The following is a 15,038-nucleotide window of genomic DNA, read 5'->3' on the forward strand; positions in this document are numbered from 1 at the left end:
TTGGAATCTTGATGACTCCCATTAACCAGGACAATCATCTGCAGATGGCTGTCTTTTACTTGTAAGTCGCCCTGTATACCTGTGTGCTGGCAAGTGGGTAATGTTTTCCCTTTAAAAAGGTGATCAAAGTTTATGTTAACCCCTTCAGGTATTTAATAATTTCAGAAAGCCTGATTCTAGTATCACTTATACTGTATAAATCTGATATTACTCTAAACGAGTCAATGGTTTTATAATGGGGTAACTAAAACAAAACAAAACAAAACAAATAGAAAAACCAGGCCCATAGGCTTTATCCTTCATGTGTAATGGATTAAATTTTTCTGTCATGAGTTTGTTACTTTTTTCTGTTTTCACAAAACATGCAATACACATCAACTTCACTATGGGAAAAATGTTCCTAATCTTCAATCTATTGGGGAAATGCCTGAAAAAAACACAGAAATTACCTCCCAGAATCTACACGATTTAGACATTTATGCGCCAATACGTCTGTTGGTCTATAAGGTGCCACAGGACTCTTTGTCTCTTTTTACAGATCCAGACTAACACGGCTACCCCTCTGATACTTGACACCATTTAGACAATTTCTGATGTAAATTTCTTAATGAAATGATTGAGTTCTATCTTTCTAGGCTTTTATACCATATTATCAATGCAGCTACCTGACCAACTGAATGATCCCTTAACATTGTAGGATAGTAAAAGAGGAAATTAATTCACAAAAGAAGACCAGGCATTTTAACTGCTTTTATTAGACCATACTGATGCATTTGAAAAGAGCCTTGCAATCAAGTCAATGTCATTTCTCCCAAATCTGGGGTGGCAGTCTCCCCTTTGCTCTGTTCTCACTTAACAGGGACAGGAGCAGGGGCAATCCTTCTCTTGATGGCTCTCCTGCCATTCCTCTTCTTGGAAGGTAAAACCACAGGCTGATTTAAGTGCAGGATTCCACCCTGAGAGATGGTGACACCTCCCAGCAGTTTCTTGAGCTCTGAGTCGCTGTGAATGGCCAGCTGCAAGTGCCGTGGGGAAATCCGACGCTGCTTGCTGCGTGCAGCGACTTCCCCAGCAATATCCACAATCTCATGAGTCACTTATTGAAGCACCGCGGCCATATATACTGGGGCTCCAGCTCCAATACGGTCTGCAAATTGTCCTTTGCGGCGCAATCTGTCTATGCGACTGACAGAGAACTGCAGCCCAGCCCGGGAAGAACGGGTGATTTTGGCCTTAGGGTCTTTTGCGGTTGAGGTCTCACCAGAGTGCTCAGACTCAGACTCAGTCTCAGACATGTTGCAGACTTCTAGTGTTCCAGCAACACTTGGCTTGACTTTCTTGGCTTTCTTTTGTTTTCTCTGCTTGGTTTACCTGAGTCTTTCCTCAGGAATTGGCCTGCCTAGCTTTTTTCTTGACTTGCTTGGCTTCAGTGGATGTTTCCTTGCTTGGCTCCACTTGCCTGTGTCTTTCTTTGCTTGGCTTGCCTGACTCTCTTTCCTTCTGTTCCTGGCTCTGTTCACTTGGTTTTCTCACTCTTATTTTGCCTTCTTTGATTTCTTCCTGGTCTGGCCTGATTATGACTGGCCTGACAAAGTGTGGCTTGGCTAAGCCACCTCTTGAAATCACCACAGTAGTATGCTGACCCTGTCTGAGCCTGCAGCCTTTTATAACCTCAGTGCAGACAGAGAAAACATACTTTCTGATTGGTTGTCTGAGAACCAATGGGCAGCTACTTCATTTGTTACCCAAGCCAGAGGGGATATGTCATCCTTTGATGACATCATTCCCATTGATTCACCGTTTGTGTTGGAGTTTTAGTCAGTGATATCTGCTATTAGCAAAACTCATCCTGTAACGGCATGAAATAGGCTTTGGTTACCTTTTGAAAATTAGATGCCTTAAATTAGGCACCTAACTAAGTTATACGTGGCCTGATTTGAAGAGGAGCTGAGCACCCACAGCTCCTGTTGATTTCACTAGGAGTTTTGAGTGCTCAGCACCAATGGAAATCAGGTCACTTTTAGTTAGTTGCTTAAAAGTGGGTTTAGGGGCAGAAATTCAGGCATCCTAAAGTTTGAAAATATTGGCCAGTTTCTCTGGAGCCCTTAACTTGGTGATGCTTCCCGTCTCTTAGAGAACCCTCATGGCACCCAAGCCCATGGGAAGGGTTCTTTGCCATTCCAGAAACCCAAGTGTTCACCATTTGTCACTCTCAGGTTTGATTAGCCGCTTCTCTTGTTCGTGAGCTATTTTCTGAGACCGGTTTAAAAAGAGCATCTGGAGAGAACCCCTCACATCAGGCCAAATCCATTGTGTGATGTTGCACTCTATATGATTTTATGAAAATATGCTAATGAGTTAAATATAACGTAATTGGAATATGCTTCATGGAAAAGGTCTCTTGTAAGGTATCATTACAAAGCTTATAATCTACTGAGTGTGGTCATCCTATTTGTATAAATGTACCACTCATGTATCTGAAACTAGAAATATGAAATCTATCTCTGAGGGCCTATTGTAATTATGCAAAGTGTGGGCCATTAATGGTGGTTTGGAATCTTGATGACTCCCATTAACCAGGACAATCGTCTGCAGATGGCTCTCTTTTACTTGTAAGTCTCCCTGTATACCGGCAAGTGGGTAATGTTTTCCCTTTAAAAAGGTGATCAAAGTTTATGTGAACCCCTCCAGGTATTTAATAATTTCAGAAAGCCTGATTCTAGTATCACTTATACTGTATAAATCTGATATTACTCTAAACGAGTCAATGGTTTTATAATGGGGTAACTAAAACAAAACAAAACAAAAATAAAAACCAGGCCCATAGGCTTTATCCTTCATGTGTAATGGATTACATTTTTCTGTCATGAGTTTGTTCTTTTTTCTGTTTTCACAAAACATGCAATGCACATCAACTTCACTATGGGAAAAATGTTCCTAATCTTCAATTTATTGGGGAAATGCCTGAAAAAAACACAGAAATCACCTCCCAGAATCTACACGATTTAGGCATTTATGCTCCAATACGTCTGTTGGTCTATAAGGTGCCACAGGACTCTTTGTCGCTTTTTACAGATCCAGACTAACACGGCTACCCCTCTGATATTTGACACCATTTAGACAATTTCTGATGTAAATTTCTTAATGAAATGATTGAGTTCTATCTTTCTAGGCTATTATACCATATTATCAATGCAGCTACCTGACCAACTGTATGATCCCTTAAAATTGTAGGATAGTAAAAGAGGAAATTAATTCACAAAAGAAGACCAGGCATTTTAACTGCTTTTATTAGACCATACTGATGCATTTGAAAAGAGCCTTGCAATCAAGTCAATGTCATTTCTCCCAAATCTGGGGTGGCAGTCTCCCCTTTCCTCTGTTCTCACTTAACAGGGACAGGAGCAGGGGCAATCCTTCTCTTGATGGCTTTCCTGCCATTCCTCTTCTTGGAAGGTAAAACCACAGGCTGATTTAAGTGCAGGATTCCACCCTGAGAGATGGTGACACCTCCCAGCAGTTTCTTGAGCTCTGAGTCGCTGTGAATGGCCAGCTGCAAGTGCCGTGGGGAAATCCGACGCTGCTTGCTGCGTGCAGCGACTTCCCCAGCAATATCCACAATCTCATGAGTCACTTATTGAAGCACCGCGGCCATATATACTGGGGCTCCAGCTCCAATACGGTCTGCAAATTGTCCTTTGCGGAGCAATCTGTCTATGCGACTGACAGAGAACTGCAGCCCAGCCCGGGAAGAACGGGTGATTTTGGCCTTAGGGTCTTTTGCGGTTGAGGTCTCACCAGAGTGCTCAGACTCAGACTCAGTCTCAGACATGTTGCAGACTTCTAGTGTTCCAGCAACACTTGGCTTGACTTTCTTGGCTTTCTTTTGTTTTCTCTGCTTGGTTTACCTGAGTCTTTCCTCAGGAATTGGCCTGCCTAGCTTTTTTCTTGACTTGCTTGGCTTCAGTGGATGTTTCCTTGCTTGGCTCCACTTGCCTGTGTCTTTCTTTGCTTGGCTTGCCTGACTCTCTTTCCTTCTGTTCCTGGCTCTGTTCACTTGGTTTTCTCACTCTTATTTTGCCTTCTTTGATTTCTTCCTGGTCTGGCCTGATTATGACTGGCCTGACAAAGTGTGGCTTGGCTAAGCCACCTCTTGAAATCACCACAGTAGTATGCTGACCCTGTCTGAGCCTGCAGCCTTTTATAACCTCAGTGCAGACAGAGAAAACATACTTTCTGATTGGTTGTCTGAGAACCAATGGGCAGCTACTTCATTTGTTACCCAAGCCAGAGGGGATATGTCATCCTTTGATGACATCATTCCCATTGATTCACCGTTTGTGTTGGATTTTTAGTCAGTGATATCTGCTATTAGCCGTTATTAGCTATTACTCATCCTGTAACGGCATGAAATAGGCTTTGGTTACCTTTTGAAAATTAGATGCCTTAAATTAGGCACCTAACTAACTTATACGTGGCCTGATTTGAAGAGGAGCTGAGCACCCACAGCTCCTGTTGATTTCACTAGGAGTTTTGAGTGCTCAGCACCAATGGAAATCAGGTCACTTTTAGTTAGTTGCTTAAAAGTGGGTTTAGGGGCAGAAATTCAGGCATCCTAAAGTTTGAAAATATTGGCCAGTTTCTCTGGAGCCCTTAACTTGGTGATGCTTCCCGTCTCTTAGAGAACCCTCATGGCACCCAAGCCCATGGGAAGGGTTCTTTGCCGTTCCAGAAACACAAGTGTTCACCATTTGTCACTCTCAGGTTTGATTCGCCGCTTCTCTTGTTCGTGAGCTATTTTCTGAGACCGGTTTAAAAAGAGCATCTGGAGAGAACCCCTCACATCAGGCCAAATCCATTGTGTGATGTTGCACTCTATATGATTTTATGAAAATATGCTAATGAGTTAAATATAACGTAATTGGAATATGCTTCATGGAAAAGGTCTCTTGTAAGGTATCATTACAAAGCTTATAATCTACTGAGTGTGGTCATCCTAGTTGTATAAATGTACCACTTATGTATCTGAAACTAGAAATATGAAATCTTACTCTGAGGGCCTATTGTAATTATGCAAAGTGTGGGCCATTAATGGTGGTTTGGAATCTTGATGACTCCCATTAACCAGGACAATCATCTGCAGATGGCTGTCTTTTACTTGTAAGTCTCCCTGTATACCTGTGTGCTGGCAAGTGGGTAATGTTTTCCCTTTAAAAAGGTGATCAAAGTTTATGTGAACCCCTCCAGGTATTTAATAATTTCAGAAAGCCTGATTCTAGTATCACTTATACTGTATAAATCTGATATTACTCTAAACGAGTCAATGGTTTTATAATGGGGTAACTAAAACAAAACAAAACAAAACAAAACAAAACAAAAAGAACAAAACAAAAAGAAAAACCAGGCTCATAGGCTTTATCCTTCATGTGTAATGGATTACATTTTTCTGTCATGAGTTTGTTCTTTTTTCTGTTTTCACAAAACATGCAATACACATCAACTTCACTATGGGAAAAATGTTCCTAATCTTCAATCTATTGGGGAAATGCCTGAAAAAAACACAGAAATCACCTCCCAGAATCTACACGATTTAGACATTTATGCTCCAATACGTCTGTTGGTCTATAAGGTGCCACAGGACTCTTTGTCGCTTTTTACAGATCCAGACTAACACGGCTACCCCTCTGATATTTGACACCATTTAGACAATTTCTGATGTAAATTTCCTATTGAAATGATTGAGTTCTCTCTTTCTAGGCTATTATACCATATTATCAATGCAGCTACCTGACCAACTGAATGATCCCTTAAAATTGTAGGATAGTAAAAGAGGAAATTAATTCACAAAAGAAGACCAGGCATTTTAACTGCTTTTATTAGACCATACTGATGCATTTGAAAAGAGCCTTGCAATCAAGTCAATGTCATTTCTCCCAAATCTGGGGTGGCAGTCTCCCCTTTGCTCTGTTCTCACTTAACAGGGACAGGAGCAGGGGCAATCCTTCTCTTGATGGCTCTCCTGCCATTCCTCTTCTTGGAAGGTAAAACCACAGGCTGATTTAAGTGCAGGATTCCACCCTGAGAGATGGTGACACCTCCCAGCAGTTTCTTGAGCTCTGAGTCGCTGTGAATGGCCAGCTGCAAGTGCCGTGGGGAAATCCGACGCTGCTTGCTGCGTGCAGCGACTTCCCCAGCAATATCCACAATCTCATGAGTCACTTATTGAAGCACCGCGGCCATATATACTGGGGCTCCAGCTCCAATACGGTCTGCAAATTGTCCTTTGCGGAGCAATCTGTCTATGCGACTGACAGAGAACTGCAGCCCAGCCCGGGAAGAACGGGTGATTTTGGCCTTAGGGTCTTTTGCGGTTGAGGTCTCACCAGAGTGCTCAGACTCAGACTCAGTCTCAGACATGTTGCAGACTTCTAGTGTTCCAGCAACACTTGGCTTGACTTTCTTGGCTTTCTTTTGTTTTCTCTGCTTGGTTTACCTGAGTCTTTCCTCAGGAATTGGCCTGCCTAGCTTTTTTCTTGACTTGCTTGGCTTCAGTGGATGTTTCCTTGCTTGGCTCCACTTGCCTGTGTCTTTCTTTGCTTGGCTTGCCTGACTCTCTTTCCTTCTGTTCCTGGCTCTGTTCACTTGGTTTTCTCACTCTTATTTTGCCTTCTTTGATTTCTTCCTGGTCTGGCCTGATTATGACTGGCCTGACAAAGTGTGGCTTGGCTAAGCCACCTCTTGAAATCACCACAGTAGTATGCTGACCCTGTCTGAGCCTGCAGCCTTTTATAACCTCAGTGCAGACAGAGAAAACATACTTTCTGATTGGTTGTCTGAGAACCAATGGGCAGCTACTTCATTTGTTACCCAAGCCAGAGGGGATATGTCATCCTTTGATGACATCATTCCCATTGATTCACCGTTTGTGTTGGATTTTTAGTCAGTGATATCTGCTATTAGCAAAACTCATCCTGTAACGGCATGAAATAGGCTTTGGTTACCTTTTGAAAATGAGATGCCTTAAATTAGGCACCTAACTAACTTATACGTGGCCTGATTTGAAGAGGAGCTGAGCACCCACAGCTCCTGTTGATTTCACTAGGAGTTTTGAGTGCTCAGCACCAATGGAAATCAGGTCACTTTTAGTTAGTTGCTTAAAAGTGGGTTTAGGGGCAGAAATTCAGGCATCCTAAAGTTTGAAAATATTGGCCAGTTTCTCTGGAGCCCTTAACTTGGTGATGCTTCCCGTCTCTTAGAGAACCCTCATGGCACCCAAGCCCATGGGAAGGGTTCTTTGCCATTCCAGAAACCCAAGTGTTCACCATTTGTCACTCTCAGGTTTGATTAGCCGCTTCTCTTGTTCGTGAGCTATTTTCTGAGACCGGTTTAAAAAGAGCATCTGGAGAGAACCCCTCACATCAGGCCAAATCCATTGTGTGATGTTGCACTCTATATGATTTTATGAAAATATGCTAATGAGTTAAATATAACGTAATTGGAATATGCTTCATGGAAAAGGTCTCTTGTAAGGTATCATTACAAAGCTTATAATCTACTGAGTGTGGTCATCCTATTTGTATAAATGTACCACTCATGTATCTGAAACTAGAAATATGAAATCTTACTCTGAGGGCCTATTGTAATTATGCAAAGTGTGGGCCATTAATGGTGGTTTGGAATCTTGATGACTCCCATTAACCAGGACAATCATCTGCAGATGGCTCTCTTTTACTTGTAAGTCTCCCTGTATACCTGTGTGCTGGCAAGTGGGTAATGTTTTCCCTTTAAAAAGGTGATCAAAGTTTATGTGAACCCCTCCAGGTATTTAATAATTTCAGAAAGCCTGATTCTAGTATCACTTATACTGTATGAATCTGATATTACTCTAAACGAGTCAATGGTTTTATAATGGGGTAACTAAAACAAAACAAAACAAAACAAAAAGAAAAACCAGGCCCATATAGACCAACAGACGTATTGGAGCATAAATGTCTAAATCGTGTAGATTCTGGGAGGTGATTTCTGTGTTTTTTTCAGGCATTTCCTCAATAAATTGAAGCTTAGGATCATTTTTGATGTGTATTGCATGTTTTGTGAAAACAGAAAAAAGAACAAACTCATGACAGAAATATTTAATCCATTACACATGAAGGATAAAGTTTATGTGAACCCCTTCAGGTATTTAATAATTTCAGAAAGCCTGATTCTAGTATCACTTATACTGTATAAATCTGATATTACTCTAAACGAGTCAATGGTTTTATAATGGGGTAACTAAAACAAAACAAAACAAAACAAAACAAAAAGAACAAAACAAAAAGAAAAACCAGGCCCATAGGCTTTATCCTTCATGTGTAATGGATTACATTTTTCTGTCATGAGTTTGTTCTTTTTTCTGTTTTCACAAAACATGCAATACACATCAACATCACTATGGGAAAAATGTTCCTAATCTTCAATCTATTGGGGAAATGCCTGAAAAAAACACAGAAATTACCTCCCAGAATCTACATGATTTAGACATTTATGCGCCAATACGTCTGTTGGTCTATAAGGTGCCACAGGACTCTTTGTCTCTTTTTACAGATCCAGACTAACACGGCTACCCCTCTGATACTTGACACCATTTAGACAATTTCTGATGTAAATTTCTTAATGAAATGATTGAGTTCTATCTTTCTAGGCTTTTATACCATATTATCAATGCAGCTACCTGACCAACTGAATGATCCCTTAACATTGTAGGATAGTAAAAGAGGAAATTAATTCACAAAAGAAGACCAGGCATTTTAACTGCTTTTATTAGACCATACTGATGCATTTGAAAAGAGCCTTGCAATCAAGTCAATGTCATTTCTCCCAAATCTGGGGTGGCAGTCTCCCCTTTGCTCTGTTCTCACTTAACAGGGACAGGAGCAGGGGCAATCCTTCTCTTGATGGCTCTCCTGCCATTCCTCTTCTTGGAAGGTAAAACCACAGGCTGATTTAAGTGCAGGATTCCACCCTGAGAGATGGTGACACCTCCCAGCAGTTTCTTGAGCTCTGAGTCGCTGTGAATGGCCAGCTGCAAGTGCCGTGGGGAAATCCGACGCTGCTTGCTGCGTGCAGCGACTTCCCCAGCAATATCCACAATCTCATGAGTCACTTATTGAAGCACCGCGGCCATATATACTGGGGCTCCAGCTCCAATACGGTCTGCAAATTGTCCTTTGCAGAGCAATCTGTCTATGTTTTCTCACTCTTATTTTGCCTTCTTTGATTTCTTCCTGGTCTGGCCTGATTATGACTGGCCTGACAAAGTGTGGCTTGGCTAAGCCACCTCTTGAAATCACCACAGTAGTATGCTTACACTGTCTGAGCCTGCAGCCTTTTATAACGTCAGTGCATGTAATGAAGTCTTACAGTGACATGTGATCATGTCACCTGAACTGGAATCCATCTTTAACCTGGTGCTTTTCCATTGAGAAGGAGGGGGTTGGAATCCAGAGAGGGACAAAGGATTCCCGCCTTATGCAAAAGATATATAAATGGGTGGAACAGAACAAAGAGAGAGCCATCATGAGGAATCCCCTAGCTATCACCTGAGCTGGAACAAGGGCTGTACCAGGGGAAGGACTGTGCCCAGACTAGGAAGGCATCCAGTCTGTGAAAGAGACTTATTGAAACATCTCTGTGGAGGAATATGGTAAGGGAGGGTCCCACTCGTGCTGGGGTTGGGGGTGTTGGAAGCAGGAGCAACCGTCTGGGATTCATCCATTCCAGGCACAAAAATCCAGTTCAGGATTGTCTGGGGTGTAGATGAGTGAAGAGTGATCTGAGGAATGGGCCAGGAAAACACTGGAGGCTTTAAGGGATCAGGATCTGAGCCCCCATCCAGTGGTGTTTAGGTTTCTCCTCAGCACTTGAACTGCCAGGGTCACTGTTCACTGTAAGCTCGGGAGTATCTGGATCTGAATACAAAGGCCTATTCCTCGGGCCTACTGGATTTGGGCTGTGATTCCAGCCTCAGTACAATGCAGCTTTATTTTTGTGTAGGGTCTTTCCTACCAGTTGTGTGCAGTATATGGTACGGATGCAGAACAAACTATGTGCATGCTGCATTACAGTGGCACAGTTTTCTCCCCCTGTGCTCTGCCAATGAAACTGGCTTAACTCACCTCTCCTTTCTACCCTTCTCCCACTCGGGTCTTCACACCTTTGTACTTGTGGCCCCTGACACCCAGAACATCGTCAAATGTTCAAAATAAATAAATAAAGACACTTTGGCTGGAGACCAAGCCTGGAAAACATCAGCCCCAAAGGACAATCTTTCGGAAGGTTTATGAGGAAAGGAAAATGAGGCCAGCAGGAGTGGTAGATTCTCAAAGGACTTTAATTATAGTGGTTGCCACTAATCACTCAAGGAGAGAGAAATTACAGCTCTGTCTAGTCTAGGGAAATGTACCACTCCAGCCCCAACCCCGACCACTTGTGAATCGTCCCACAGAAAACCTCCAGCCACTTACAAGCATTTCAAGAGCTTGTTCTCAGCAAGCCTAAGAACCAGCTCATTCTGAACGGGTTAGTAACAGTGGCTCCACTACTCCTCTCGCTGCTGTCCGACAGGGCATTCTGAAACTTCCCAGAATCCACTGCTTCTGGGGTCTGTGCTGGGAACTGCGGGATAGGTACCACATGGTGTCGCAACTGAAGGGCTTTAAAGCAGTGCTCTTGTAGGGCAAACCCGCAGAGCTCCGAACACCAGTCAGCATGGCAATGCGGGCACAGTGACCAGCCTGTGCTCCAACTGGGCCGATCTCACTGGTTCCAGTGCTCCAGTGTGACCTGGCTCTGGACAGACTGTCACCTCCTTGCTTGGGATGCCTCTGCATGTGCCACTCCAAGCCATGCTGGCTTTTGCCTGAGCCTTATAGCTACAGCAGCTCTTATTGAGTTTGCTCTCCACTCTTCCCCCTCCACCCCCACCAGTGTCTCTCTCCCATTATTACCCCTCATTCAGTTAGTTCAGAACTGCTGAGAAAATTCACTTTGGGGCTGAAACTTGACAGTCTAGTGCCCAGCCAGGAGGCGAATGCAGTCTGTGAGCTCAGCCAGCAGGAAACAATATTTGCTTTTACCATGTTATGAAACAGCTTTTATCCGACTCTTTTCACGCAGGGATAAGTTTAAAATGGCTGAACTTTCGGGCCAGGTTCCCTGGTGCTGTCCGTCTGCTTTGTACCACTCCAGGGACGCAAAGTAACCGGGCTTATGGCTGCTTTGCTTCACTGGAGCAGCACAGCAGCCAGAGCACACAGTGAATGTGGCCCTTTAAAGCTGGTGAGTGACGATGGTGCACTGGGGAGTCGGGCCCTCACTAGGTATCACTTGCGTAGCATAGTTTGGAATACAGCCTCTAAAGCAACGACAGCCCGACGGTCGGGGTTGGGCAAGGGGCGCAAAGGGGAGGGGAGCAGGGTTACGATGTCTTTCTCTTCAGTTCCACAGTCCCTGGCCAGATCCTCAGCTGGTGTAAGCTGGCACAGATGCTCTGACGGCCATGGAGCTGTGGTGATTTATAGCAGGCTGAGAATCTGGCAACATGCGTTGGGGATGGGAGGGGGAGAGGCTGTGTCTGTCACTCAGTGGGGAAATGACAGTGATGTACATGTGTTCCCACCACTCTGCTCAACTCTGGCCCATCTCTCCCCCTCAGTGCTGCCCGAAGTACGAGGTGTCAGTGAAGCTGCCCAAGAAAATTACCATCCAGGATGAGGAGCTGAAAGTGGCCGTCTGTGGTCTGTGAGTCGCGGGGTTTGAGTCACCGTTCTTTGTGCTTGTCCACCATTGCCTTCCTGCTGCTACCCCAGAAACCAGAGCTGGAGAAGGCCCCTTGGGTCACTTTCTCTCCATCCCCAGGGGCCCTGGGCAGGATTGTTCCCTACTGTCTAGTATGCACCCAGCCCAAGCTTTAAATATCCCAAGAAATGGGGCTTCTCCCCCTGCCCCAGGAAACGATGTCTCAGCCTCATACAGCTCCCTCTCAGAAAGGCTTTCTCCATTATTCAACCCAAATTTCCCCTTTCTTAACATCCTTCCATCCTTCCTAATCAGACCCCCAAGTGCCTCCTTAAATAACCCCGGCCCCCCCTTGTTGATGCCTCCTTCAGACACTTGTAGGCAGAAATTATGTCCCTACTTAGATATCCTGTAACCAGACTCGCCAGATTTAACTCTTCCTTCCCTCCTCATAAATCCCTCCCTCCAGCTCCCTGCTCATATTTCTTGCTCTTCTCTGAACTCCCTCCAATTTGTCAATGGCCTTTGGGTAAAGAGGTGCCTGGAGCTGAAAATAGTGCTCCAGAGGTGTCGTGTACGGTGACAGGAGATGATAATCCCTCTCTATAGAGCCTTAGTGCGACCCCACCTGGAAGACATTGTTCAGCTCTGGGCCCCACAGCTCTGAGGAGACTGCACCTGGAATATTGTCTGCAGGTCTGGGCTCTTCCGTACCAGAAAGGTGTGGCCAAATGGGAGGGAGCTGGGAGAAGGGAAACTCAACTGATTAAGGAGCAGAAGAGCCTGAGTATCAGGCAACATTTCCTAATGGGGCAAGCCTGCTGGGTAATGGAATAATCTCCCCCGGGAAATGGCTGGAGTCTCATCACTTGAGTCACTGAAAAACAGGACTAGACCAAGCTCCAGAGAATAGACATTAGGAAACCAGCAACAGAGTCCTCGGGGGTAATGGTATAAAGGGCTCCAAAAGGCCTCTTTTGCCTGACTCTGTCTCCCCGTCTAAGCACCTTGTGTCTCTTTAACCCCTCTCTGGTTACAGATACACCTATGGGACCCCTGTCCCCGGCCTGGTGAATGTCCGTGTGTGTCGGAGATTCTCCCAATCCAGGTCACACTGCTATGGAAGAGAGGCCGAGGCTGTGTGTGAGGAATTCACCAGACAGGTGAGTCCAAGGCCCATCCCATAGGCAGGAGGCGACTGTCTTGAGGAGGGCGATCTGTGTCTGTCAAAGGGGATTGTTAGACCTCAGCTGGGATTCTGTGTTCTGGGTTGGGCTCTGTCTCACAGGAGGGAGGTATTGCTTAGAAGGAGGTGAGGCCAGGGCTGGGGGATATAAATTATGAAGAAAAGCCCCTCGGGTGAAATCCTGGCCCCATTGAAATCCATGGCAAAACTCCCATTGATATCAGTCAGATCAGGATTCACCCCCAAATGGGTATTTCTTCTAGCTGGGAAATAGAAGACCCTGAGAGGTTTTTGTATCAGTGAATGGGATTGAGATGGGGAGGGGAGCAGGAGCAGAGCAGAGGAGAAAGCAAGAGGGAAGTGTAGGATCTGGAAGAGAGAGAGAACTCAAGAGGAAGAAGAAGAAAGAGAGAGACAAGCAAGGAGGTAGAGAGAACAGGGTAGAGCAATAAAGAGAGAGAGGGAGAATATGAAGGAGAAGAAAGTAAGAGAGAAAATAGAGGTAGGTTAGACAGAGATAGTTGGAGGAAAAGAAAGAGAAAGAAAGAGAAGGAGGAAGAGAGAAAGAATGTGCATGGAGAAAGAGAGAGGATTCCAAGGATGGATAAAAGACACAATGAGATTTATCACACTGATGGGAAGTTGCAGATCTAGGGGATGTAATCTGAACAATCAGGGAACCAGGTGTGTAACTTGGAGAATTTGGGGTGAAGTGCATCAGAGAGGGCAGCATGTTAGATACATCACTGGGGACCAGAGATGCCTTGATTGGTTTGTTGAGGAAGAAGGGAAGAGAGGGAGTCAGGCCAGATCAAGCCAAAAGAGGATGGGATTAAAGCAAACCAAGCAGTAGGCAAATGTCTTGGGTGCTGGGGTATCTGTTCCTGTTTCACACAGACCTGAATTGTACAGGGATTTCCATGGTAATTTCCTCTTTGGTCTCTGGCTCAGGCGGATGTTCGAGGCTGTGTCTCCAATGTGGTGAAGACTAAAATATTCCAGCTCAAGCGAAAGAGTTATGAGATGAAAATTGAGGTTGAAAGCAAGATCACGGAAGAGGGTACAGGTATGCATCATGCTGACCTGCTGGAGCTGTGGGGCCACACTGCAATAGCAGTGGGCGTTGCAAGCCAGCACTGAAGGGCACTGGCAGAACTGGACAACGTGGGGCAGGATAGGAGCATCTGGAGGTGCTGCAGGTCAGTGCATTAGTTCAAGCCCCTCTTTGCTGTGTTTTCTTGCAGGGGTGGAGTTAACTGGGACAGACTCCAGTGAGATCACAGGCACCATGAGCAAAATCAGCTTTGAGCAGGTGGACTCTCATTACATACCAGGGATCCCCTTCTCCGGGCAGGTAGGGAACCTCTGAGAGCCCAGGAAATTACCTGACACGAGTGTGCTTGTCTGTGGAGAATGAGAACTTGCAAATGGAAAAGGGAAAACGTGGGAGGATCACAAACCACGGGAACAGGAGCCATCTCCCTCTGCCTCTACACATGCTGCGGTATCCTTGCCATTAGTGGGAATTGCAGCGCCTTCCTCTGACCTCCTAGTGCTGTCAGAGACAGGATACAGAGGAGAAGGTCCATTGGTGTGGCCAGCACAGTCCTTCCCATGTTCCCAATCACACACTCTGTGAGGACGCGCCACCTCCTCAGGTGGTTCAGACTCACCCAGCACATTCATACACGCCTGGCCCTTGGTCAGCTCTGTAGGAAACACCCTCTGGAGCTGCCTCAGGGGAATAACGTGGGCAAAGGGTCATTAGGACTGTGGGGACTGCTTTCCCTGAGTAGTAAAAGCAACGGAGATTGGATTTGTTCCTTTAGGTGAAGCTGGTGGACGGGACTGATGCTCCAATCGCTAACAAAACCATCTGGATTTCCATAGGGAGAAACAACTATGAAGCCAACTACACAACGAATGAAGAGGGCCGAGTCTCGTTTTCTATAGACACTGTCAACTTCACAGAAAACTCCATTCAAATCACTGTGAGTGGCTGAATCCAGGGAGCTAGGGGATGGGAGGTGTCACTGACTAAGCTCCAGGGGAGATGTCCGTGGGTTTATTGTTC

The 15,038-nt window shown here is 45.0% G+C and overlaps 2 pseudogenes; one reads left to right on the forward strand and one right to left on the reverse strand.

Annotated features, from left to right (window-relative positions):
• The window catches only part of LOC135890700 (alpha-2-macroglobulin-like), a 65,102-nt pseudogene extending 55,345 nt beyond the window's left edge, over window positions 1-9,757 (reverse strand).
• The window catches only part of LOC135885884 (alpha-2-macroglobulin-like), a 170,762-nt pseudogene that overhangs the window by 113,649 nt on the left and 42,075 nt on the right, over window positions 1-15,038 (forward strand).

Source organism: Emys orbicularis, chromosome 1 (genome assembly GCF_028017835.1).
Source record: "Emys orbicularis isolate rEmyOrb1 chromosome 1, rEmyOrb1.hap1, whole genome shotgun sequence".
Lineage (NCBI taxonomy): Eukaryota > Metazoa > Chordata > Testudines > Emydidae > Emys > Emys orbicularis.